The 25,051-nt window shown below is 38.1% G+C and overlaps 1 long non-coding RNA gene across 3 annotated transcripts in view; it reads left to right on the top strand.

The window, feature by feature from the left end:
- The window catches only part of LOC149747776 (uncharacterized), a 234,720-nt gene that overhangs the window by 84,419 nt on the left and 125,250 nt on the right, over positions 1-25,051 (top strand). The window contains exons 2-4 of one of the 3 annotated variants that reach the window (XR_016395468.1): positions 15,247-22,075; positions 23,423-23,552; positions 23,929-23,998. This is a non-coding gene — a long non-coding RNA (uncharacterized LOC149747776). Of the gene's footprint in view, positions 1-15,246; positions 22,076-23,422; positions 23,999-25,051 lie in introns of all 3 variants that reach the window. The other 2 variants (XR_016395469.1, XR_016395467.1) reach the window with 2 other exon arrangements.

Below are 25,051 nucleotides of genomic sequence, written 5' to 3'. Positions count from 1 at the left end.
CCTGTAATTGATATCTAGTCTCATAGCATTGTGGTCAGAAAATATTCTTGATACGATTTCAATTTTCTTAAATTTACCAAGGCTTGATTTGTGACATAGGATATGATCTATCCTGGAGAATATTCCATGAGCACTTGAGAAGAAAGTGTATTCTGTTGTTTTTGGATGAAATGTCCTATAAATATCAATTAAGTCCATCTTTTTTAATGTGTCATTTAAGGCTTGTTTTCCTTATTTATTTTCATTTGGATGATCTGTCCATTGGTGAAAGTGTGGTGTTAAAGTCCCGTAGTATGATTGTGTTACTGTCAATTTCCCCTTTTATGGCTGTTAGCGTTTGCCTTATATATTGAGGTGCTCGTATGTTGGGTGCATAAATATTTACAATTGTTATATCTTCTTCTTGGATTGATCCCTTGATCGTTATGTAGTGTCCTTCTTTTTCTCTTGAAATAGTCTTTATTTTAAAGTCTATTTTGTCTGATACGAGAATTGCTACTCCAGCTTTCTTTTGATTTCCATTTTCATGGAATATCTTTTTCCATCCCCTCACTTTCAGTCTGTATGTGTTCCTAGGCCTGAAGTGGGTATCTTGTAGACAAAATATATATGGGTCTTGTTTTTGTATCCATTCAGACAGTCTATGTCTTTTGGTTGGAGCATTTAATCCATTTACATTTAAGGTGATTATCAATATGTATGTTCCTATTACTATTTTCTTAATTGTTTTGGGTTTGTTACTGTAGGCCTTTTCCTTTCCTTGTGTTTCCTGCCTAGAGAAGTTCCTTTAGCATTTGCTATAAAGCTCGTTTGATGATGCTGAATTCTCTTAGCTTTTGCTTGTCTGTAAAATTTTTAATTTCTCTGTCGAATCTGAATGAGATCCTTGCTGCGTGGGAAAACCTTGGTTGTAGGTTTTCCCCTTTCATCACTTTAAATATGTCCTGCCAGTCCCTTTTGACTTGCAGAGTTTGTCCTGAAAGATCAGCTGTTAACCTTATGGGGATTCCCTTGTATGTTATTTTTCCCTTGCTGCTTTTAATATTTTATCTTTGTATTTAATTTTTGATAGTTTGATTATTATGTGTCTTGGCATGTTTCTCCTTGGATTTATCCTGTATGGGACTCTCTGCACTTCCTGTCCTCGATTGACTATTTCCTTTCCCATATTAGGGAAGTTTTCAACTATAATCTGTTCAAATATTTTCTCATTCCCTTTCTTTTTCTTGTCTTCTTCTGGGACCACTATAATTTGAATGTTGGTGCATTTAATGTTGTCCCAGAGGTCTCTGAGACTGTCCTTAATTCTTTTCCTTCTTTTTTCTTTATTCTGCTCTGCGGTAGTTATTTCCACTCTTTTATCTTCCAGGTCACTTATCCGTTCTTCTGCCTCAGTTATTCTGCTATTGATTCCTTCTAGAGAATTTTAAATTTCATTTATTGTGTTGTTCATCATTGCTTGTTTGCTCTTTAGTTCTTCTAGGTCTTGTTAAATGTTTCTTTTATTTTATCCATTCTATTTCCAAGATTTTGTATCATCTTTACTATCATTACTCCGAATTCTTAAAAAGTATTTAAAAAACACAGTAAAAGCTTCATTTAGAAACGGATATCCAGGCTGAATTGCTGGGTCAAAACTAACAAAGGTGGAATTTAATATAAGTGTGAAAATCCTGTGATTAGGGTAAAAAATCAGTTTCCTAAATAACTACCAGGTGGGGAAACTCTCTATTTTTCAGTCACAGGGAATCTTTTTCTATTAAGGGAAATGGACTTATATCACTTCTTCTACCTACCCCCCAGGAAAGCCTCTCTTGGGCCATGTGCAAACAAAGAATAATTTAAAACTCATTTAAAAAAAAGATTAAACGGAATCCTTCATTGTTGAATGGTATCCATTAATTAAGAGCAAAAGAATAAGAGCATTTTAACTATACAGCTGAACTAACAAAATTTGATATTTATGCTATTAGAACCTAAAATCCAGGTCAATCATTGAAAATAAAATTGGACACATACAGAAAGTAAAAACATAACTAAGAAAATGCAAGTGGCTACACAGAGAAAAGAAGGCATTGCATCTCATGGATTATCCTTCTTGAGCTAAGTATGTTGAATAAACATGGGTCTCTTGATTAAACCCAGGATGATTTTGGCATTTACGTGGGATGAAAGAGGGAACTGGGTCCATTAGGCTGTATGAGGATGGCTGCAGCCTATCAAAAGTAAGATGTATTATAAAGGTTGTACATGGCTAGTCTAGAACAGGCCTTTCATGTGCCATAGTGCCAGTTCCAAAGCACCTTCACCTTCATTATATCTCTTGCTTCTCCCTTCTTACAGATATGGTCATTGAAGGACTGAGAAAAAAATGTTGCAAGTTCCCAGAGCCAGTTAGCAGAAGCTTTTTCATATTAATTACTTCCCCTAAAAAACTGCATCCTTCAAAAGGTTATCATATCTGGGAAATGTTAATCCTAATTTCTACCTTGAATTAAAGTTGACCGGGGGTAGAAATGGGAATTAAGTGACTCCCTCTCCAGTCTCTCCTCTTCCCCGGGATAGCCTGAGAGCTGCTTCTGAAGTGACCCTCGTTCTTGCTTCCTTTCAGTGGGGTCTCCAGATAGACTGGGAGTTGGCAACATCAACTGATGTTTTGGGGTTGCTGATGCTTTGTTGCCCCTTCTTGAACCACTAGAGCCTGGGATACTCTTTCCAGGAAGCCATGGGACCCACAGAAGCTGTCACTCTAAAGTCAGATGCAAATGTCCTAGTCTTTCCAGAGAGCAGAAATTCTGATGGTACTGAATTGGGAGAACCTCTGCCTTTTAAACTCCTCCTTCCTATTCTTTCTTCTCATGTTTGACCCCCTTTCCCTGTCATTGCTCACATTTCTGGGTAATCCAGAATGTTCTCTTGTATTCATATACCTGGCAGCACTGGGTCACTAATGAACACTTGTACTTGGGCTTTTTAGATGGGTTAGGGGTTCTCAGCCATGAAACCTCATAGCTGGTCTTGATATGTATTCCCATGATGTCATCTCTGGCCCCTGTGGGGGCAACTCTCAACTTGTGAAACCAGTTGGTCTGGGTTGCAGACTCATTTACTTAATTACTAGCTTCAACGCTTCTCTTTGCTCCCACCTCTCCCCACTTTGACTATATGTCATTCCATATCTCTGTGGTTCAGAAACTTAATTGCAAAACTGAAATTGTATGGATTCGGTTTACTCAATCATTACAATACTGAAAAGTATTTATTAAGTGCCTAATTGTGCATGGTGATATAGAAAAAGGGCTGACAATGATGTGAAAATGAAAATAATCTCTTTCATTTTATGACAACTAATGCTATCATATCCATTTTCTACTTTAATACATCAACTTCAGCTATTTATGTCTTACACATTTGTCTCTCAGGAGATGTGGGATACTTTTTACACACTCAGGACACTGCTTGTAGGAAGGCCCCCTAAGTCTTATGGGCAAAGGAGCTGTGCAAAGGACCTCAAGGACCAACTGAAAGCCTTTTGAAATTTCTCTGCCACTGATTTTGAGTTAAACACTATTGTAGGGAAATGGGGATTGTGGGGAAGGACAATAGACATCCCTCAAGTTTAGCACCATGAGAAGGTGACCTGGAGAAAGGAGAACAAGTGTGTCATTGTTTAACATTCTAGGGTTGGTCTTGTGTCAAACAGATAAATAGTCAAATAGATTCTTGCTAAACTCAAAAAATATTTCATTCACTAGTGAAACTCTTTAGTGAGATATTAATAAGTGTGGCACAACAAGAGCACCCATGGTCAAAGAAATTAGGAAATGAGCAATCTTCAAAACACATTAGCATATTAAAGGCTCTGAGAAGTCCTGCAAGAAAGGAAACATTTAGTAAAACATTTTACCCAGAGTTTCCTGAAAGTATTGGATCATGGAACAGTTTTTTTGGGGAGGAACACCTGTGAGCATCTATGTACCTCTAGTAGGGTTTTCTCAAACTCATTTTGAGAGGTGCTGAATTTGACTAAGTTTTAAAATAGAAAGGGATGTAAAAATGAAAGAAACAAACAATCTTAGGGATAAGGAGGAGACAGAACAATGCCTGTTATGAGAGGCGGAAATACTGGCTTGGGGGTTTCGTTGTGGCCCTTGCTGTTGTTAGTCATGGAGAGGGACTTACTGATGAGAGGTCTCTAACCCTATTTGTCTCACTATGAGTTTTCTTTTGGGAAGGGTAGATTGTTTTTTACTCCTGTCAAAGAACACCTTCAATTTAGAGAGAAAGAAGATTCTGAGGTAGAGTTTCAATCTAGGGTCACTGGATTCAAACCTGCACTCTTGATTTCTCCACTGCACATGTTGCCAGGAAGCAGATACTTGTTAGAAATTACACTGTTGACCCTTAACCTACTTTTAGGATTCCTTTTCCAGTTTTTGCATGATTTTCCTTGGAGGAGGTTTGGGATCAGGCTGTTGCCAATCTACCAGATGATATCCACCCAAAGCTGCTATTTCTGGAAACTCTTGGCCATATGAAAATACCTAGAATGTTTTTTTCCTTGTCAAAATATAAGACTTGGTCTTGGTGAGATTTTAATCATAAATTGATTTTGCTTGGAAAGGTCCCAATATTTGGTCTGTTTTTTAGGATGGACTTTGAGGTTGAGTTCCAGGGTTTTAGCACATGTTCTTCAACAAATAACCTGATGTGTTTGAATGGTGCTCCAAAATTTCTGAAACAGCACTAAAGGTTGTTATTTTTTGGTGTGGTGGGAATAAAAATACCATGTTAAACTTTTGAACCATACATCCCTGTGCCTAGTTAGGGGGGCAGTTGGGGAGAGAGAATGCTCCCTTTTTTTTGGAAGGGGGTGGGACTAAGTGAAGTTTTCTCCCAGCATAGTTTTGCTTTATGTGAAGAAGTTTATTAGACAAGATTAGTCTTCAGGCAATAATAGAGATTCTTTGAGAACCAAATATTTACACTTTGAGCTGGCTATAGAAATATTTACTGATTTCTATGATTTTAACTTAGACCCTGTTACTCATTGTATTCATGCTTTTGAGGTAATATATGAAATGTATAGGCAGCTAATGTGATGCAAGATATTTTTAAACCGTGGGACAATTTTTCCACTGAGAAAGGAATGATTTAAAAGAAATCTGAGGCGGTTTTTAAACTTTAGAATAAATTTTTGAGGTAAGAAGGACACAAAAAATGCTTTCTTTGAATTATCTCTGTGATTCTTTCTGTGAAGGTTATGACTTCTAGGAAGGGGGCTGAAACATTTCATAGCTAAGGTCTATTTTGATTAGTTTTGATTTGAATTCATTGCTTTTAGTTTGCCGTTTTTCTGCTATTATTTTTACATGGGTATGAAGGGTATTCTGGCTGTCAATGTTTTGACATTTTTATTAGATAATTTGAAAATCGCTTATTCATGCCAATTCCATATCCTCTGGAGCTTCAAATGAAAGCGTCTGCAATATCCCAGTCATGGAACACCTCAAGAAGGACTTATATTTATCCTTAAAAATGAAGTTTCAGTTGGTATATGTTTGGCTGACATACTGCAGTTCTAAAAACTTTTACAGACAAGCATTTTGAAAAGATAATTCCACTAATTTAAACGTGATTATATAACATCTGTGAACTCAGTGTACATTTCAAGAAAAATGCTGTTGGCTTTGTCCTCATGCTCAAGCCATACATTTCAGCAATGAAACCCAGCGATGTCCTCCTGAGCTGTCATTATTGTTTCTTCATCTGTCTTGTCTCTTATATTTTGCAATAATTGTATATGAATGAAATCAGAATTTCATGTAGTATAGGTTTTAATGACAAAATACAGTAAAATTCTTCCAATTTCTCTCTTTTTTTCAAGGATCAATTTATTTTGTTGTGTTCCTTCAAAACCAGAATTTCCAAAACTACGAATGACAATTATACATTAAAAAAGCAAGCTGATCTCAGATTCTTCCAGATTCATCTTGAGGATGAGCCTACTTTGGATAATTTTGTGAACTGTGTAGGACTGGGTTACTTCCTGGTGTGATTTTCTGATATAGCAGTAATTTGGTGGGATTTCAGGGTATATAGATTACTGCTGCCCCCCATGTCATTAAAACAACAACAAAACAGGTTATTCTGTGAGTAATTGGAAAATGCCTAGGTAGCTTTTGGGGTGACCAAATGTTAAGCAGAAGCATAGTTCTGGCCCCGCTTTTTGATGAAAAAAACAAATGCATGGATAGCAAGCCCATGAAAAGCTTTCATCTATCAGAGCCTAGCTGTGGAGAAACTTACTTAATGGATCTGCTGATAATGAAGTTGCAAAGAACCAGTACTGTTATTTTGTCATATACAGCTGTCTCAGATGTCTTCAGTATTCCTGCTGCCCTCACCTTAATCCAGATGCTCATCACCTTATACCAAAGCTGCTGTAACAACTTCTTAGCTAGATTCTTGCCTCCAGCCCTGTGTATCTTCTAGTTCACAGTGGGTCTAGCTGGCTCAGAAATCATCCTAAAATGTCATGTTCATTCTGTCAATCCTTTCACAAGGACCTGCAGTGTCTCCCCACTGCTGACCTCATCAACTTAAAACACCTTATCCTATGCAGCTGTATGAGTATACTTGCTCCTCTCCTGCCCAACTTAGTGTGGCCCCCGAGCTTCTACTTATACCCTTCCATCCTTTTTTCTTGGTCAAATTTTTACCCATCAAGCTGTTTGGCAGTATGTACTGGGTCTTAAACTTTTCCTACTATTGAGGAAATAATTCTTCATGTAGAAAAACATTTAATGTACAAAAATGGCCATTACAGTTACTTATATAATTAAAAGTTACAACCTAAATGTTTAGCAAAGGAGAATTAAGTGTGGCACATTTATAAAATAGACAATATATTGTTGTTAAATACGTTGTTTGTTAAGATATTTGTCACCATAACATAACGAATTTGTTAACGTAAGAAAATACTTATGTTCCAATAGGAGAGAAGAAAAGATTCTCTATAGAGTATGAGCGCAAATAATTAAAAAAATGGGGAAAAACCACTAGAAATACATATTCCAAAACTCTCAAGAGAGATTATCTACGGGTGGTTGGATTACGGGTTACTTTTAGGGTTTTTTTTTCACACTTTTTCAGTGATATTTTAAACAGAAAAACTTATTTTTTTTCTTTTTGTATCTTTATTGCTTTTTTCTGATAATGAAAGTAGTTCATACCCATTTTTAAAATTTCAGACAATACAGAAATATATAAGTTGTTTTAAAGTAAAAATTACCTGTAATTTCAATTTAAAAAAATCACCTAGTGGTAGTTACTGTATTTCTCAAATTTGTTCTGGTACCAAATGACACACACTAGCAGTGGCTTATACAGCAAGCCTTTATTTTTCCCTCCTGTTACAGGAGGACTGTAGTTTGGCTGTGGATAAGCTCAGGTCCTGGGATGTGCCCCACATGTAATCCTGGTCTGAATCTCAGGCTTAAGGAGCAGCCCTGCGACGTCCCCATCCTCACCGCAGAGGGGAAGAGCGAGAGGCTGAAGCAAACCACACCCTCACTTTTAAAGCCTTATCTTCGACAGGTGGCACATCGGCTCACATTCCACTGCTCAACACAAGTCATGTGGCCAAGCCCAACATTACTGTTGCGAGGAGGTATGTATACCCCACCCAAGGCAGGAGGGGTGTGTTATCTGCCATAACCACCAGCAACATTTTGCTGTATACATTTTTTTAGAGTTTTCAGTGTACAAGGGCATGTGTACCTACACACACATTTACTTTTAAAAAATGAGATGACTCATACTGTGAAATTACTTGTCTACATTTTTTTTGATGGATATCTTTCTATGTCAATATATATTTTTTTGTGTGTTTGATTGCCTATGTAATATTCCACTTTATAGATATACCATGATTTCTTTAACCTGTCTGCCTGCTTATGGACATTTAGGTTGTTTCCATTTTTTCTTTTTTTTTTTTTTTGCTATTATAGACAGTCCTGTTATGAACATCTTTGTTCATATATCATTGAATATATCATTTAACATACATTACTCTAAGTAGAATCATTGGGGCATTCAGAATCCACATTTTCAAGTCTTTCGTAAATGTTGCAAATTGTCTTCTAGAAATGAAATTTACACTCCTGCCAAAAGTGACAATTTTCACTTAAAAATACAAATGTATTTACTCTTCAAGACCAAGCTTAAATTCAACTTTCCATAACTCTTTTCCCTAATAACTCCAGCTAGAATTAACATGATGTCTTAAATTTCATGTTTTATACGTACAGTTGTATGTATGTGTGTGTATGTGTTTTGTCATCTCAATTATAAGTTTCTAGAGGGCAAATACTCTTCCTTGGACTGTTTTGTTTTCCCAAAAGTGATTTTCACACTGTCCTGATTTATGTGTGTCTGGATAATATTTTGAGTGATTAACCATTTTTTTGCCACCTAGTGTGTTTTTCCTGTCCTATCTCAATACTCTGCGTTCCTGTTCCTGCTCCCCCATCCCATACCAGGCAGGTGCTGTAATTCACATTCCCTCAGAGGAGGTACATGGGGCGACGACAGGGATGGCAGTGCACAGGCAGAAACAGAGAGCAAGTCTTTCTGGCTTTTGTTTCTAAGACTTTAGCCCCAGGAAAATAGAGAATTCCCAGGCTTAGAAACAGCAAAGGAGAGAGTGAGACTTGTTTCCAATTTTAGGAAATGATTCCCTTGGACTGGGGAGGGGGCTGGAAACCCTCTGAGGGGTTGCACTGTACCTCCTGGTGGTGCAAAGACCATGAGACCAGAAAGCAGTGCCTGGAGGGAGTGTCCACGCCTGAGCTTCCATGGCAGCCATGGGCAGGAATGACCTCAGACAGCCTTTGTTTTCTGTACGCAGTTTTTTTTTGTTTTTTTTTTAAAAGGAATTTCCATTATTGAGAACTCAGATAATTTACTGGACCACATTCCTGTGTGGAAACTCTCGACAGGGGTTAAACGGTTCTCCTCCCTTTAGATGAGGCATGAGGTCTCCTGACTTCTACAGTCTCCTTTACTTTGATTGTCCTATTTCACCTGAGAGATGACCCATGTTATCCTGTATTTTCTAACCCCTCATTTCCTCCCTGATCTCATGGCTGTCACTCTCCACTTTCCTCAATCAGCTCTAGCCATGTGTCCTCCGTGCCCTTCCCCAGAGTCCTTATATTTATTGTCCCTTTGTCTGAAATTCTCTCCCTGACTACTATGTTTATAATTGAAGTAGCCCATTCCACAAAACCGTCTATCTTCCCTCCTTGACTAATTTTTCCCCACGGCACTTATTAGTACCTAAATACTGTGCATTTTACTTATTTATTTTATTAATTGCCTGACTCCATCCACTAAAGTGTAAGCTCCCTGAAGCAGGATTGTTGTTTCTGCTGCATCCCCCATGCTTGTGCTGTACTCAATAAATATTTGTTGAATGAATGAGTAAATGGATGAATCTCAGAGGACAGTGTACCTGAGTTGATAAGTGGGTTACAGGGAGGAGGTGTGCTTGTTTATTCCATACTCATTATTGAGAATCTGCTATATGTTGGGCTGTGTGATCATTACTGGGGAAACAAGAAAAACATAAGATTGTCCTCTCTCCATTCTGAGTCCTTGTGGTGATCTGGCCCTGCTTATTCAGAATATGCCTCAGAGGTCAAGGCTGGTTTACCTAGACAGAACTACTTAGGAAGCTGTGGGGCAAGTTTTTCCATTTTTTCCTTTTGAAAATCTAAGGAACTGTGTCAAGTGCTTTTGGAAAACTTTTTAGAAATTAGGTTTCATGAAATTTTTCTATCTGCCTAGTGGAGCTAGAGGGGATCAGAGATGAGAAAGAGACAAACTTTTAATAAATCAGTTTTACTATTAGACTATCACCCAACTGTGTTGGTGGCTAGACTTAGGAAAATAAAGTTTTGGGATTACTTTTTGATGTAAATGTATCCTTATGAGTTCTTTTCTCTGTCTCTGGGATAATAGAGATATGGATGAATTGTATTTTTTGTATAGGTCAGGCCAGGGTGTATCACAATTTGAATTTTAAAAGAAACCTTTTATTGTCACTACAGTTCTGGGTCAAAGCAGTTTTGGGTAGCCGGAAGATGATTGATTAAGAATTATTTTATCTTGGGCTTCCCTGGTGGCGCAGTGGTTGAGAGTCCGCCTGCCGATGCAGGGGACACGGGTTCGTGCTCCGGTCTGGGAAGATCCCACATGCCGCGGAGCGGCTGGGCCAGTGAGCCATGGCCGCTGAGCCTGCGCGTCCGGAGCCTGTGCTCCGCAACGGGAGAGGCCACAACAGTGAGAGGCCCGCGTACTGGAAAACAAAAAAAAAAACAAAAACAAGAATTATTTTATCTTGAAATATGTTTTTCAAATATTATTTTAAACGAACTTAGTAAAAGCCTGCAATTTGACAGGGGAGGTAGAGCGCGCATCACAAATTCACGTGGAACTGCATAACAGGTGAAGTCAAGGGCCTTAGATAAAAATTGTGAATGTGGGAGACCCATAATCTTTATAACAATGACATGGAGTTCTAAAACAGCCTTCTCGAACATTGAGATGGTCTTGATCATAAACTGCAGGGTGCTCAGAGCAATTGCCTGATAGTAGAAGGAGGAGAAATTGAGAAATGTACTCTCTGTTGGAAAAAGAGACCATCATTGCTGGAGGAAGATTACGGTCTTTACGCCCATATTCTATGCTAACGAAACTCTAGAAGATAAGGATTTTGCATAAACATAACAAACAAATCAGAAACAAACAGGAAAAAATGACAGCATAACAGTTTCTTACTCTCCCTCACTCTCTTTCTTTTTTGGGGAAAGCCACTGGCACTAGCATTTTCCCCATTCCCTTCCATGGTTATATACCAAAGATTCTCTGGCATTTAACAGGAAAACAAAACTTCAGAAGACCCAGGTAGAGTTTTGGTGGAAAAGACTAACAAAGACTTCAATCTCAGACCCTGGGAGGTGTCTCGCTTCTGTAAGTAGAAGCAGATTTGATATCATTCCTTTAATTACAACCATCTGATGCACAAAACTCCTTCTGAGTTGCCCTGAATCACTTATTTTCCAACTCCATCTTCAAACAGTCTATCTTCCACTAAAGCCTGTTATCGTTTGTTCAGAAGACTTGATAACCTAAGAGTCGTGAATAATGGAAAAATGACAAAACTTGCTGTACATAATCAGTTGGCAAAGGAAGGAGAAATAACAGCTGCTTGACTGTTGAACATATATTTTTAAACTGAGCTTGTAAGTCATTATGAATGCCAAGTCACAGATTTTCTTCAACAATCTCAAGATAGCTCCAGGCCATGCAGATAAGAGTTTCTTGGTGGCTCTTTTCTATCCCTTTGGAAGGATATTGGACAGGGGAAAGGGGTGCTTTTAGAGCCACAGTGCTCAGGATCCCAGACCCTCCAATGTAAATGCCAGCTGGAACCAGACAGTGACGTTATTATAGACTCTTTTTTGTCAGCAGTACGGAGTAAACCTCCATGAATTCAGGTATGCACTAATTTATGGGAAAAAGAAATCAGTGTTATCCTGGAAGGTTGATTGCCAGTCAAATTTTGGTAAATTGAAATAAATATTCAAAGCAATAATAGAACTTGATCTTTACAGGATTCTATGGATAATCATTTTGCAAGATAAGGAATTTTTGGAGGAATGTATTTGTTAGGTGACTTAGATTGGAATCCCAGCTCTCCCCTTTCTGGCTCTGTGGTGGTTGGTAATGGATTTAACCTTAAGGAACCTACTTCTCATCTATAAAATGGACACCAAACAACCTTATTTAGGAGGGTCTATCAAAATGAAATCATGGATATATAAGTGATTTGTTGATTTTAATTATTAATTTTTTTAAATTATAAAAATGAAAAATACAGAGAATAACAGATACCCATGTACCAACCACTAGATTTTAAAACTAGTAAAATTTGCCTTATTTTCCTCTTTTTTCAGAAACAAAATATTAGCAATGCAGTTGATTGCTCCTTATTCTATCCTTTACCTTCCTTCCCAGAATTAACCACTATCTTGAAACTGGTGTATATCTTCCCCATCTGTATTTTTTGTGTTTATTGTATATGTACATATCCCTAAATAATACATAGTATTGTTTTTCAAGTTTTAAGTTACTGTCCAGTGTCCCATTGTATGTAATTATTCTTCCCTCAGTGACTAACTGAGCTTGCTTCTGATTTTTTGCTGTTCAAACAAAGTTTCAATGGACTTTCTTGGGCACATGTGGGATGGTTCTGGGTTTTGCATCTAGAAGTGAAATTCTGAGCCATAGGAATGTGCCTCTTCGGCTTTGCTAGATATTGCCAAATAACCCATCAAAGTATTTGTACCTGCCACTTAGGAAAGTTCCAGTTTCTCCATTTCCTCCTCAACAATTAGTACTAATTTATCCTCCTCAACTATTAGACATCTTCTTTTTCCTGAAGTGGTATCTCACAACAACTTGAATTTCCTTAATCACTACTGAGGCTGAGAAATTTTAGGTGTTTCAGTTTTCTTTTCTGTGAATTTCCTGTTCATATCCACTGCCTATTTTATTATTGTATTATTTGTATTTTTCTTACTGATTTGTAAGAATTATACTTATTTTTAAATTTATGTGTGACAAATAGCTTCTCCCAAGTATGTGGTTTGTATTTTAACTTAGTTTATTGTATCTTATATCATGGAAATTTTAATTTTCAATAAAATCAAATTCAGTATAATCAAAAAAGGAAATCAACCTTTTCCTTTATGATTTGCTCCCATGACATTTCTCTTAAGAAACAATTTATTTCCCTATGTTCACAAAAATCTTCTCTCCCTATTTTTTTCTTTCAAATTTCTAATGCTGACATTTGGGTTTTTAATCTGTCCATGAAGTAGGGTTGGAATAAGTTGTTCCTTTATTTTTGCATATGGACAACCTTAGTTGCAGTGACATGCATTTTACTAGTCATACTTATCCATTGATTTGTAATGACACCTTGTATACATGTGTTTTTCCCCCCCGAGCTTTCTCTTCTAAGTCATTGGTCTTTTTCTTTTCCTTTGGACAGATACCATGTTTTCTTAAAGTTAATATAACTTCATTTGTTTTCATACTTGCACATCTCCTTAGTCATCAAATAGTCTTTTCTTCTCCATACGACTTTCAACTTGTAAAATTCTGCAAAATACCCTGTGGCAATTTGATAGGAATTGCATTAAAATTTATAGATCAGTATGGGAAGAAATAATATTTTAATGATATTGAGTCTCCCACTGTTTACCATTATATATTTCTCCATTTATTTAGTTTTTTTGGTCATACGATAATATGTTAAATTTTTCTTCAGAAATGTTGAACATCTTATGTTACATGTATTCTCTGTTACTTAATGTTTTTTGTTGCTTCTGTAAATGGATCCTTTTTTAAAAATTAAAATTTTCTCTTCAGTTGTTGTCCTGTAAGTAATATTAATATTTATGTGGTAAGTTTTTATCAGGCAACTTTGCTAAACTTGCTTAAGTTCTAGTTATTTGTGTATTTTCTTATATTTCTCTGTGTAATTAAATTGTTGGCATATAATGAGAATTATATTTTTTCTTTCTAATCATTAATTTCTTATTTTTTTTTATCTTATTGCACTGGTTAGAACCACTAGTGTTATAGTGAGCAGAAAGTGTAATAATAGACATCCTCAGCTTGTTCCCAATCTTAAATAAATTGCTTCTAATACTTCACAATTAAGTATGATGTTCACTGTAATGCAGCAACATGCATTAGATTAAAGTTTTTACCTTCTATTCCTAGTTTTCTAAGAGTATGTTTTTCTTTTTAACCATGAACCAATGTTAAAGTTTATTGGATGTCTTTCAGGGGAGGCATATATTGGAATGATTTTATAGTTTTTTGTCTTTAAGGGGTAAGTTATATTAATAGATTACCAATAAATGAATCATCCTTGCATATCTGGGATAAACCCCACTTGGTCATAATTTGACACACATGTGTGCACACACACACAATTGGATTTATTTATTTATAGAAATTTCCACTTGCTTTGGTCAACTTCATTTATTTATTAACAGATTAAAAAATGTAAATGTATGTTAACATTGATTAGAAAAAGAAAATTTTGTTTACATTTATTATCGTGTTTCTTTTTCCCTTGAGAAACATTTTTTTGCGGGGGAAGGGCATAATGTTTTCCCTTTTTATTTTATTTTATTTATTTATTTATTTTTTTGCAGTACGCCTCTCACTGTCGTGGCCTCTCCCATTGCGGAGCACAGGCTCCGGATGCGCAGGCTCAGCGGCCATGGCTCACAGGCCCAGCCACTCCGCCGCATGTGGGATCTTCCCGTACCGGGGCACGAACCCATGTCCCCTGCATCGGCAGGCGGACTCTCAACCACTGCGCCACCAGGGAAGGCCTGTTTTCCCTTTTTAAAAACAATTTTTTTTCTTTTATATTGGAACATAGTTGATTAACAATGTTGTGTTAGTTTCAGGTGTACAGCAAAGTGATTCAGTTATACATGTATCTATTCTTTTTCAAATTCTCTTCCCATTTAGGTTATTACAGAATACTGAGCAGTGTTTCCCGGGCTATACAGTAGGTCCTTGTTGGTTATCTATTTTAAATATAGCAGTGTGTACATGTCAACCCAAACTCCCTAACTATCCCTCCCCTGCAACCTTCCCCCTTGGTAACCATAGCACAACTGGATTTATTTTGCTAGTATTTTATTTAGGATTTTTATATCTATATAATTAGTGAGATTAGGCAGTGATTTTTTTCCCATACTGTTCTTAGCTAGCTTTAGTATTAAGGTTATACCAGTTTCATAAAATGAATAGTGAACTTTTATCTGTTTTTCCAAACTCTGAATCATTTGTATGAAATATGAATTATGCTATTTGAAGATTTGGTAAAAGTTGCTTGTAAAACTTTGGAGGCATTTTTTTTTGTAGTTGGATATTTACTGATCACTTTTAAATTTTATATAGGGTTATGCTGGTTTTCCATCTTTTCATTAGTCAATATTGGTAATTTATATTTTTCTAGAATTTTCATTCAAGTTTACATTTATTGGCATAAAGTTTTACACTTTAAAACATCTCCATTCTATCTATAGTTATATCACTTCTTTGTTCCTAATATTTATTTATTTATTTATTTATTGCGGTACGCAGGTCTCTCACTGTTGTGGCCTCTCCCGTTGCGGAGCACAGGCTCCGGACGCACAGGCTCAGCGGCCATGGCTCACGGGCCCAGCGACTCCGCAGCATGTGGGATCTTCCCGGACCGGGGCACGAACTCGTGTCCCCTGCATCGGCAGGCGGACGCTCAACCACTGCGCCACCAGGGAAGCCCCCCTAATATTTATTGCTAATATCTTTTCCTTTTTTCCTTGATCAGTCTTCTGGAGATTTATATTTCCTTTGTGTGTGTGTATTCTTCCCCCCAAATCAGTTTTTGTTTTACTTATCAATACTAATATTTCTTTGTTTTCTATTAAGTTTGGCTTTTTAAAAATTTATTTATTTTATTTATATTTGGCTGTGTTGGGTCTTTGTTGCTGTGTGCAGGCTTTCTCTACTTGTGGCTCGCGGGCTCTAGAGCGCAGGCTCAGCAGTTGTGGCGCACGGGCTCAACTGCTCCACGGCATGTGGGATCCTCCCGGACTAGGGCTCGAACCCGTGCCCCCTGCATTGGCAGGCAGATTCTTAACCACTGCGCCACCAGGGAAGTCCCTAAGTTCGGCTTTTATGTTTGTTATTTCCTTCAGGCTTACTCTGTTCTTTTCGCTTCTTGAGTTGCTGGGTTTATAACTATTCTGTCTTTTTCTCTTTCCTGACATATGCATTTAAAAGTATATATACTTCCTTTTAAAGCATACTTTAGCTACTTCTCACAGATTTTATGTTATGTTTCATTGTTATTCAGTTCCAAGTATTAAAAATTTCCAGCATGGTGTCTTTGTTGATTATGAATGATTCAGATGCATGTTTTTAAATTTCCAAATGCATATTTTTGCCTTTTAGTTGCTTCTTTCTAATTTTATTTCCACTTATAATTTTTTTAATGCTGTTATTTTATGTCTCTTTCAGATTGTTCTCTCTTCTGTTGTCTAGTTCTAGGATTCCTAATTGACCTGTTGGTCACGTCTGTTGATTTTTCCCCCAGTGCAAATAATTTCCAAGTGTTTGGTTGTGTTTTTCATTGTGAGCTTGTCTTCAGTGGGGTGTTTTTACGTAGGCTTCCTGTGTCCATGTTGTGGACATTTCTCTACAAGGTATTTTATATTTGTTTATACTGGGAGTCCCAATGTTTTAATGGTCCAGGACTTGTTTTAAAAAATTAATTTCTCAGTTTGCTATTTCTTTATTGCATAGGTAGTGCAAGTTTAGAGCCTGCCCTTCTGGAGTCCTTGTTTTGCAGGAGACTCTGTTCTAACCTCTGGCCTATGATGGGATCAAAAAAAAAATGCCTTATGTTTCTGTGTGGACACTGAAACTCCATCCCAGTCAGGATATCCCCTGGGCCAATGAGACCCTCAGCTTGCATTCTTACCACTCTGCTGTTGAGTAATTTCAAAACAGTCTTGGTTATACTTTAGAATTTCTAATTTTCTAAGAGTAGGAGGAGATACGTGCTCAGATCAAGCAAACTTGTTATAAACTATGTACAAGTTTATGAAAGTATGCTAGAGACACTTATCTTGTACCATAAACTATCATTCTGAAAGTAAATTATTCTTGTAAATAATTGTCAATACATTAGCTTTGCTTAAGGCAGGGTACACATAATTATTTTAAATTTAGCTAGAGAGGGGAAATCTAAATATGAATCACAGTTCTGTTCTAAGGTTGTCATAGAACCTTGGAAAAATGGATGAGTCCTGGCTGTAGGGAGAAAACATAATTCCATTTACTTCTGATTTATAGGATTATTTACATTTACATCATTGTTAATTTTCTGGACCAAGATCAATTGGATACTGCTGGGCAGTGTGAAGCCAAGAAGCTCAAAGAGATGTGTGTAGTTTTGTGTGTCTAAAATGATGGATTTTGGCATTTTGATATATTTGACAAGCTTTGCACTTGTCAGCTTTTTCACTGAGTTCTAAACATAGAAATGGGCTTCTTTCCCCACATGGAGAATACTAAGAATTTATTTCCTAAGGAAGAAATTTTTTCCCATTCTGGGCCTAATTCTCTCTTACTGGATGCAGTTTTGTAGGCAAGAGAGATTTCTGTTGGTTGGCCAGAATGCCTGTCTATTGCACTACTGAAATATTAGCTGATACATTCAAGTTAATATGGACCCTCTCTCCTTTTTAAAATGTTGATTGCTCCCAGGCTTTCATTTTGCATTGTAACAGAAACTATTTTCAAAAAGCAGAGGGGCAATTAGTAAACTCAGATAATTTCACATTAGAACTGTTAATTGTTTTGTTGTGAAAATAGGAAAAATTTTCCTATTTCCTGATTTAGGAAAAATCAGTAACTTGATTATTTGAGCTGATACTTGAAGGTGTTACCTGAGTTTAGGTACCTACTATGAGAAGGAATCTACTAGCAAGCTTAAAAATTCATATATGTTAGTGCATTTAAAAGATAGAGCCCCTTTAAATAATTGGTAAAAAAAAATATAAACAGGATCCTAACTAATAAATATCTAATTGTTTTTCCCAGGTTTTGACATTGATGAATATTTGTCATTAAAAAAAGAGTAACCACTGGCCTTACCTTCGGTTAAAAGCTTTTTGTCTGATTAAACCAAAGGACTTTAGAGGAGATCGGAGTGAAGGTGGAGAGGTTAATCAACCATCGCTGTGACCAAGTTGTGCTCACCTTTCCTTAAGTGGTCTACATGAGGCCAGCCCTAAAGCATCATTGGATAATTTAAAAACTAAACTTTGGGCTATACGGGCAATGATTTCATCAGACAAAAAATTTTAATCCTTGGTCATATTGAGTCTTCTTGACACTTTCTACTTACTTGAACTCTTTAGAGTAACTACCCTGAATTAATGGTGCACAAGTAGTTAGATATTTTTTTGACACACTACTTGCCAGTTGGTGTAGGTAATTCCTTCCTGTTCCTGAAATAATACTTTCATTAGCATTGTAGAGAAGCTATTTTGAAACATTCTCAAACACACCTATGACAGTGGTTAAGAAGAGAATTAGACTGTCTGGGTTCAAATCCCAGCTTGTCCTATTCAGAGGTTACCCTTGACAAAGTTGCTTCAGTGTCTCTTTTGTAAAATATAGATAAGAGGAGTACCAGCCTCACTGGGTAGTTGGGAGGATTAGAATATATGGGGAAAGCATGTGCATCTCATGTAGTGAACATTCAGTGCCAGCCATTGTAGTTAAATATGCATATATTCTGCATGGAAACACACTCAAAGTACCTGAAGTATAGTTCTTACCAGCATACTAATGATTGAAACAGTATCAACCATCCTTTTGGGAAGTAAAATTTGATTTTTCTCCTGACAAATCAAGTGATCTGTCTAGGTCGATGATTCTATGAAAAAAAATAATGCCTGTCTTTTCAGATATTTCAACCTCTTTGGGAGTGAAACCTAGAAAAGTAAAATCAAATTTTAGCTCTGGCTGTGCTTTGCTGATCACTCATCTTTCTAATCCAAAATTTAATGACAGAAATCTGATGTTCACATCTGGGCAAGAGGAACTTAAATATCAATTGTTCTTTATTCATGCTGCCTTGTCCAATTCCTTTAATTGTCTTTGCAAGGTCATTTTGCTGCCCCCATCCCCTTTTCTTCTGCTGTTCAGAACTGAGTCTTTTTCAGCTAGAGCTATCCACCCTGGCTTTTGAAGTGCTAGTTTTCCAGCTGAGACTGGAGTGTCAGTAAACTGCAGAAAGCCTGAGCTTGTGAATTTCTGGTTTGCATTAGACCATCATGGTTTATTGTTCTGAAGGCTCTTGAAGGAGTGTTCAAACCCATGGTGCCATGCAAACTCCAGGGTGAGTTTCTTTCAAATGGCTGTTCACTTGACATGTCTGCATTTAGAAATCACTTGGGTAAATCTTTAGATACAGTTCATCACCATCATGTATCAAATGAGGATGATCTAAATCCCTTGAAAGCATGCATAAACTATGTAATTGCCCCTGAAAATAAACACAAATAATTTACTGGTAAATATCTGTTTAACCAGAACACATCCCACTTCCCCAGGCTGTGGTCTGAACTCCACCAGTGCTGGTAAAACCCACATATTTTTACTGGTTTACTGTGGTCCTGAATCAGGGGCTACTTCTAAAGTTGCTTTTTTTTTTTTTTTTCTGAGTCAAAAACTAATAAGAGACGCAGTAAAGAATCTTTTATTGATTCCACTGTTGACTTCCCCAACAGCAGTTTATATTATTCCCTGGGCTGATTTGCTCTTGCTCATTAGACCTCCTCTTAGCCCTTGGCAGTCAAGACCCTCCACATCTGAATTTTTGATCCATACCTCTCTGACCTTCCTAAGTACCATTTCTTTTCCTCTGCAACCAGGTGTGTAAGGACCAGTCTTATGCCCGTTGTCCTTACTCGTGATCTCATACTTAGTCTGATGTTCTCCTTCCTTCCTTCCAACTCTGCACTCTCATCTCTAGCTCCAAAAATTCTCTTAGACTTAGTGCATCACCCCTCCCCTCAACTCCCTGAGAAGTTTGTCATGTCCAGTTCCACTGACCTAGACATTCTTGAGTTTAGAAATCAATCTGTGGGCATGTGAAGAGTATTCTCATACATTGCTTTGGATTTCTAACACACCCATTGTGATCAATGGTGTCCCCCACCCCTGCTCTAGCCCATCCCAGTTGGATTGTAAGGACAAAGATAGACTTTTATTTCTTAGGCATCTCATGTCATGTTGAAAAAGGACTCCACCATCCATATCTGTACATATGTTTTGTTCATTGCCTCATCTGTGTCTGGTGTATCTTTTTTTTTTTTAGCATCTTAATTGGAGTATAATTGCTTTACAATATCTTTGTTTTCAAATGACAGCTATAGGGCATATTCAGAATTTTATTATTGAAGGCATTGTCCAAAATAAGTTTTCAGAGGTACTCTTTCAAATAGAGTATAAAAACAATATAGTGTCTAGGCTTATTATTTTGCCTTCTCATTATCTAAAAATCTGGAGGAAAAGTTGGGAAAGAACAAGAGGGGAAAATAGAAAGGCGGTAAAAGCTTGTTTTGAGAAAGTTAAAGATGGGCTTCAGGGTATGTGGAAGATACCAAAAGGGATAAAATGTTTTCCAACTATATGATATGTACATATTTGCTTGTTCATTTCCTTTTCATCGTGTCTTTTGTCTTATCAAACTAAATCATCGTGACAAAAAGAAAACTGGTGGTATTTTGTTTAGGAAGGCATCTTATTAAGTTTTTTGATTTACATTTATGGATATATTAATTTAGTTTTCCTGGGTCTCAACCTATAAGATCAGTGTTCTGAAAAGGGTTAATGAATTAATTTGACTGTAGTGTGCCTGCATAGCGTGCTAATGTATAGTAATTTACAAATACTGCAATTATTCATAGCTATTTAAGAATGGAGAATATTCCAACTATGCTTAACAAATCCATCATGCGTGAAAAACTGTACGTATTTAGATGATTCCCAGGGTAATATCAGTCTTCATTCCGTATGTTTGAAGATGCTTTCTTGAGCACTTCAATTCATCACAGCGTCTCTGCCTGCTGACCCCAGTGAGGTCTGCTCACTACAGGAAGAAGGCTCTTTGTACCCCAAATGGCCCTTCTTATCGCCACTGTTCTTGGGATTAGGAATAAAAAGAAAGAGAAAACTAGACCGGATTTACTTGTCAGGCTGGGTACAGTCCCATGAGGCACCTTGTATTAAACGTCTAGAAAAACATTTTATGTGATGCTCCTTGTAGGAAGTTGGAATAAAGTTAGGGAGCAAGCAAAGGTTTCTGCTGATGTCTATGGCTGTTTTAACCTTTGAAAGTCAACAAATGTGCTGTGATCACAAACTCAGTACCATTTTTCTGAATACCTTCATTAATTCATTCAATAAAAATGTATGGAGTGACTATGAAGTGGAGTCACTGGGCCTGGTGCTAGGGGAAGGGTGATAAGAAAAACAGTCTAACCTCATGGGGCTTACATTTCAGTGGACAGACAGATAGTAGTAAACAGTTACACAGTTTTATACCTACCCCCCCACCCCCACCAAGCACACACATATTAACCCCTGGCTGTGGGAGGTGCTAAGAAGGAAAGGTCCAGAGTGCTCTAAGAGTGTCCATGTAAGACAGGGTTGAGGAAGTCTTCCTCGGGGAACTGAGCCTTGAGCTGAGACGTGAAGGAGGTGGTGTTAATCAAGGCTGGTGGAGGTGTGGGTGCATAGGGGGACAGGAAGAGGAAATGTGATAGTTAACATTTATGTGTCAGCTTGGCTAGGCTAATGGTGCCCAGGTATTTGGTCAAACGCCAGTCTACATGATACCATGAAGGTTATTTTTAGATGTGGTTAACTTTTTTTTTTTTTTTTTTTTTGCGGTACGCGGGCCTCTTACTGTTGTGAGCTCTCCCGTTGCCGAGCACAGGCTCCGGACTCTCAGGCTCAGCGGCCATGGCTCATGGGCCCAGCCGCTCCACGGCATGTGGGATCTCCCCGGACCGGGGCACGAACCCGTGTCCCCTGCATCGGCAGGCGGACACTCAACTACTGCACCACCAGGGAAGCCCTAGATGTGGTTAACTTTTAAATTAGTAGACTTTGATTCAAGCAGATTACCTTCCATAACATGGATGGGCCTCATCCAATCAATTGAAGGTCTTAAAAACAAAGACTGAGGTCTCCCAAAGAGAAACGGATTGAAATTCTGCCTTCAGACTGCAACATAGAAATTCTGCCCGAGTTTCCAGCCTTTGGACAAAGACTGCAACACCAGCTCTTGCTGGAGTTTCCAGCCTGCTGGCTGCCCTAGAATTTTGGGCTTCCCAGCCCCCATAATCAAGTAAGCCAATTCCTTAAAATAAATCTATCCAGATAGATAGATAGATAGGTAGGTAGATAGATAGGTAGGTAGATAAACAGATAGAGGTATATCTCCTATTGATTCTGTTCTCTGGAGAACACTGGCTAACACAGCAGAAGAAGAAGACCTTAGAAGAGGGAACCGCATACGCATAGGCTCTGAGATGGGAGGGAGCTGGCGTTTGAAGGAATAAAAAATGAGCAGTATCGAAGCATGGAGAGCTAGAGTGGGAGGAGTATCCAGGCCAGAATTTTGTATTGTGAAGGTCTTTTTGAAGAGCTGGGACTTTAAATACAGCTGCAAAAATTAATTCCTTGAATTTGTGTAAATGTCTATTCTTTTAAATTCACTCAATCTCCAAGTTTTTAATTATTAAGTGTATACACATTATGCATTCTTACACTTTTCTTATCACATGTAAGATGTCCATGAACCATTTACATAGACTAAAATGCTCCTTCCTTTCCCTCTCTCCCCATTTCTCCCTTTTTCTTTCTATACAGTGTGTTGCCTCCCTGGACATTTCCTCCTTTAACTTTCAAATTGCCTCTGCATTTATGCTCTCTGAGCCTTTAGGTCCAGCTCCACACTTCGGTCTGCCAGTTTATCCACTCTCAATTAACCTTGCTCCCCACATCGCTCACTGTGGTATTTAGTTCTGGGACCTGCCTTTCCTTTGAGAATTATTCATCTCTTTCTAAACTGTCTTGGAGGTCTGCCAGTAAAGGTGCCCTGACCTCCCCAAGCTGAAGTGTGGGATGTGGGCCTCTGAGACTTGGGCAGGATAGGAAGTGGCTGGAGCTGATTCTTTCTCATGGGGTCTCCCTGAAGAGAGCTGTTCTCGCCATCTAGGTCCTCAGCTCTACTCCGGTCTCTATCCTTTCTGCAAACTGGTTTTTCTTGATGCTCTAAGCTACCCCATATACCCTAGTAAATCCCTTTGCCCCTTAATTTAACCAGAAACAGTTTCTGGGGCTTGCAGTCTAAGGAACCTACTGCTCCAGCATGAAAGGAGAAGAGTGAAGAGTTTGGTGTGTCTGGAGAGAACAGATATGTGGGAGTAGCTGGAGATGAGGCAGTTTGGGGCCAGATTTTAAAGGGTGACAGGAAGAGACCCCAAAGAAGCTGGAAATAAAGCTGAGAAGACATAGATGGAATGTGTTTGGTTATTGAGAGAGTGAAGCACTAATCAGTTGGGCCCATCCGTGAGTTTATTATTGAAGATTTCCAGAATCTCTCCTAGAATTCCAAGGCAGAAGCAATCTCCGGGAAGTGCATGAATTCTATGCAAAATGTGGAAACTTAATCCTCTGTTTGTGCTGACAGGAAATGGCTGCTTAGCCTGGATTGTGGAAGATAGAAGCCCAGGAAAGCGGAGTCATGGGAGAGAGCTCCCTGTGTGCGGTGCACGTACTTGCGGTGACGTGGTCACAGCCAGAACCGTCATGCTCTTAAGGTCCCAAATGGCCAAACAACTCACTCTCCCGAGGGGCCTCCAGGGACTCCGTATTATAATAACCTTATTATAATATGGCTTTTCATGTAACTCTGCTTCTGGGGGAGGCCCATGCAGCTCAGGCCAAGATGAAGATTAGGGCTTGCCTAGCAGCTACATTTCAATGAAAATTAATATGCTGACAATTTTGGTTCTTACATGAATCTTGCAGGATTAGTTAATGTGGGTCCATCGCTGAGATACTGCACAAGTTTCTGAGCTTATGGATATGAGGATAAGGTTGCAGACTTTGATGAATTCATTCATTCAAATGAGGTTATGAAGCCAGAACTTCTTTGCACTCCCATAAAGCCACATTTTTTTTTTTCTATTCTAGGAAGGGAGTGACATGATCAGATCAGAATGAATCCTGGTTTCAGAGCAGAGACTGGCAAAAGGGAGACCAGGTAAGAGGTCACTGTGAGGGCCCTGAGGAAAACTAGAGAGATCTGAACTCAGGTACCAGCAACGGGGAGAGGGGAGATGCCGGCTTCTGGACTGAACTCGGGTCTTTAGATCTTGATAATCTGTTGGATGTAAAGGGTGAGGAATTGGCTAAAATCAGGGATGGCTAAAGAATGTCTTACTTGTCATTTTTCTTTCATTAAATAACCTTATCTGAATTCCCACAAACAATGCTGCACATAAATTGTGACAGTATGAAAAACAGAATCTGAGTTAAATTTGTGCTATGTCAGCCCATCACACTAGACCACGAATTCCCTGAGAGTTTTAGCAACATATTGGATAAAGTGAAATTAATCCTTTAGAGCCACAAGCTGACATATGCATATGCTACGAATCCATAAACTATACTGGAAGCATTAGAAAAGGAAGCTAAAAAATGCAAGGGAGCACATCTGTATTCTGTCCAGTGAAGCAAGCCTAGTTCACAATGTCATTTTCTTTTGTTAGTGTTGAACCAGTAGGAGGCTCTGTAATGTTCACCTTGTTGACCTTTACAATACAACGTGTTGTCGATAGCACCCCTGCACAAACTTGATGAAGCTTTGCAGTCAGGTCACTGTTTCGTATGATTCACTATCCTAAATTTAGAAAAGGCTGCGATGCTAACTGCAAGTGACAAAAACCAGAGAATTTCAAGTTCTGGCTGGCAGCTCTGTGTTACATTCCCCTGCAGGCGAAGTCGGAGCTGCCAGCTACATTAACGAAAATGACCAGCCTGTTGGGAGAAGAATAATCAGGAGGTATTGCAGATAAGAAGTTGCCGAGATTTAAAACTCTCCTCAACTTTTGGCTTCATAGTTAAAATATTTCTTTTGTTTTAAATAGCAAGACCCATAAGTGAATTCTGTGACTTTTCACTAGCTTGTATGAAATAAAGAGTTGTGTGGTTACGTGATGAATTTACGGTCATTACCGCAACCAGTCTTGATGGTGGAGAGCAGACTTTTGGCTTTAGTTTGTGTGAAACAGTTGCAGATTTGCCAATAAGTCAT

This window comes from Delphinapterus leucas, chromosome 13 (genome assembly GCF_059928025.1).
Source record: "Delphinapterus leucas isolate spDelLeu-1000000601 "Yukka" chromosome 13, BTC_Dleu_Yukka2, whole genome shotgun sequence".
In the NCBI taxonomy this organism is placed as follows: Eukaryota; Metazoa; Chordata; class Mammalia; order Artiodactyla; family Monodontidae; genus Delphinapterus; species Delphinapterus leucas.
The sequence above is the reverse complement of the archived record's forward strand: the minus strand, read 5'-3'. Positions and strand labels throughout refer to the sequence as shown.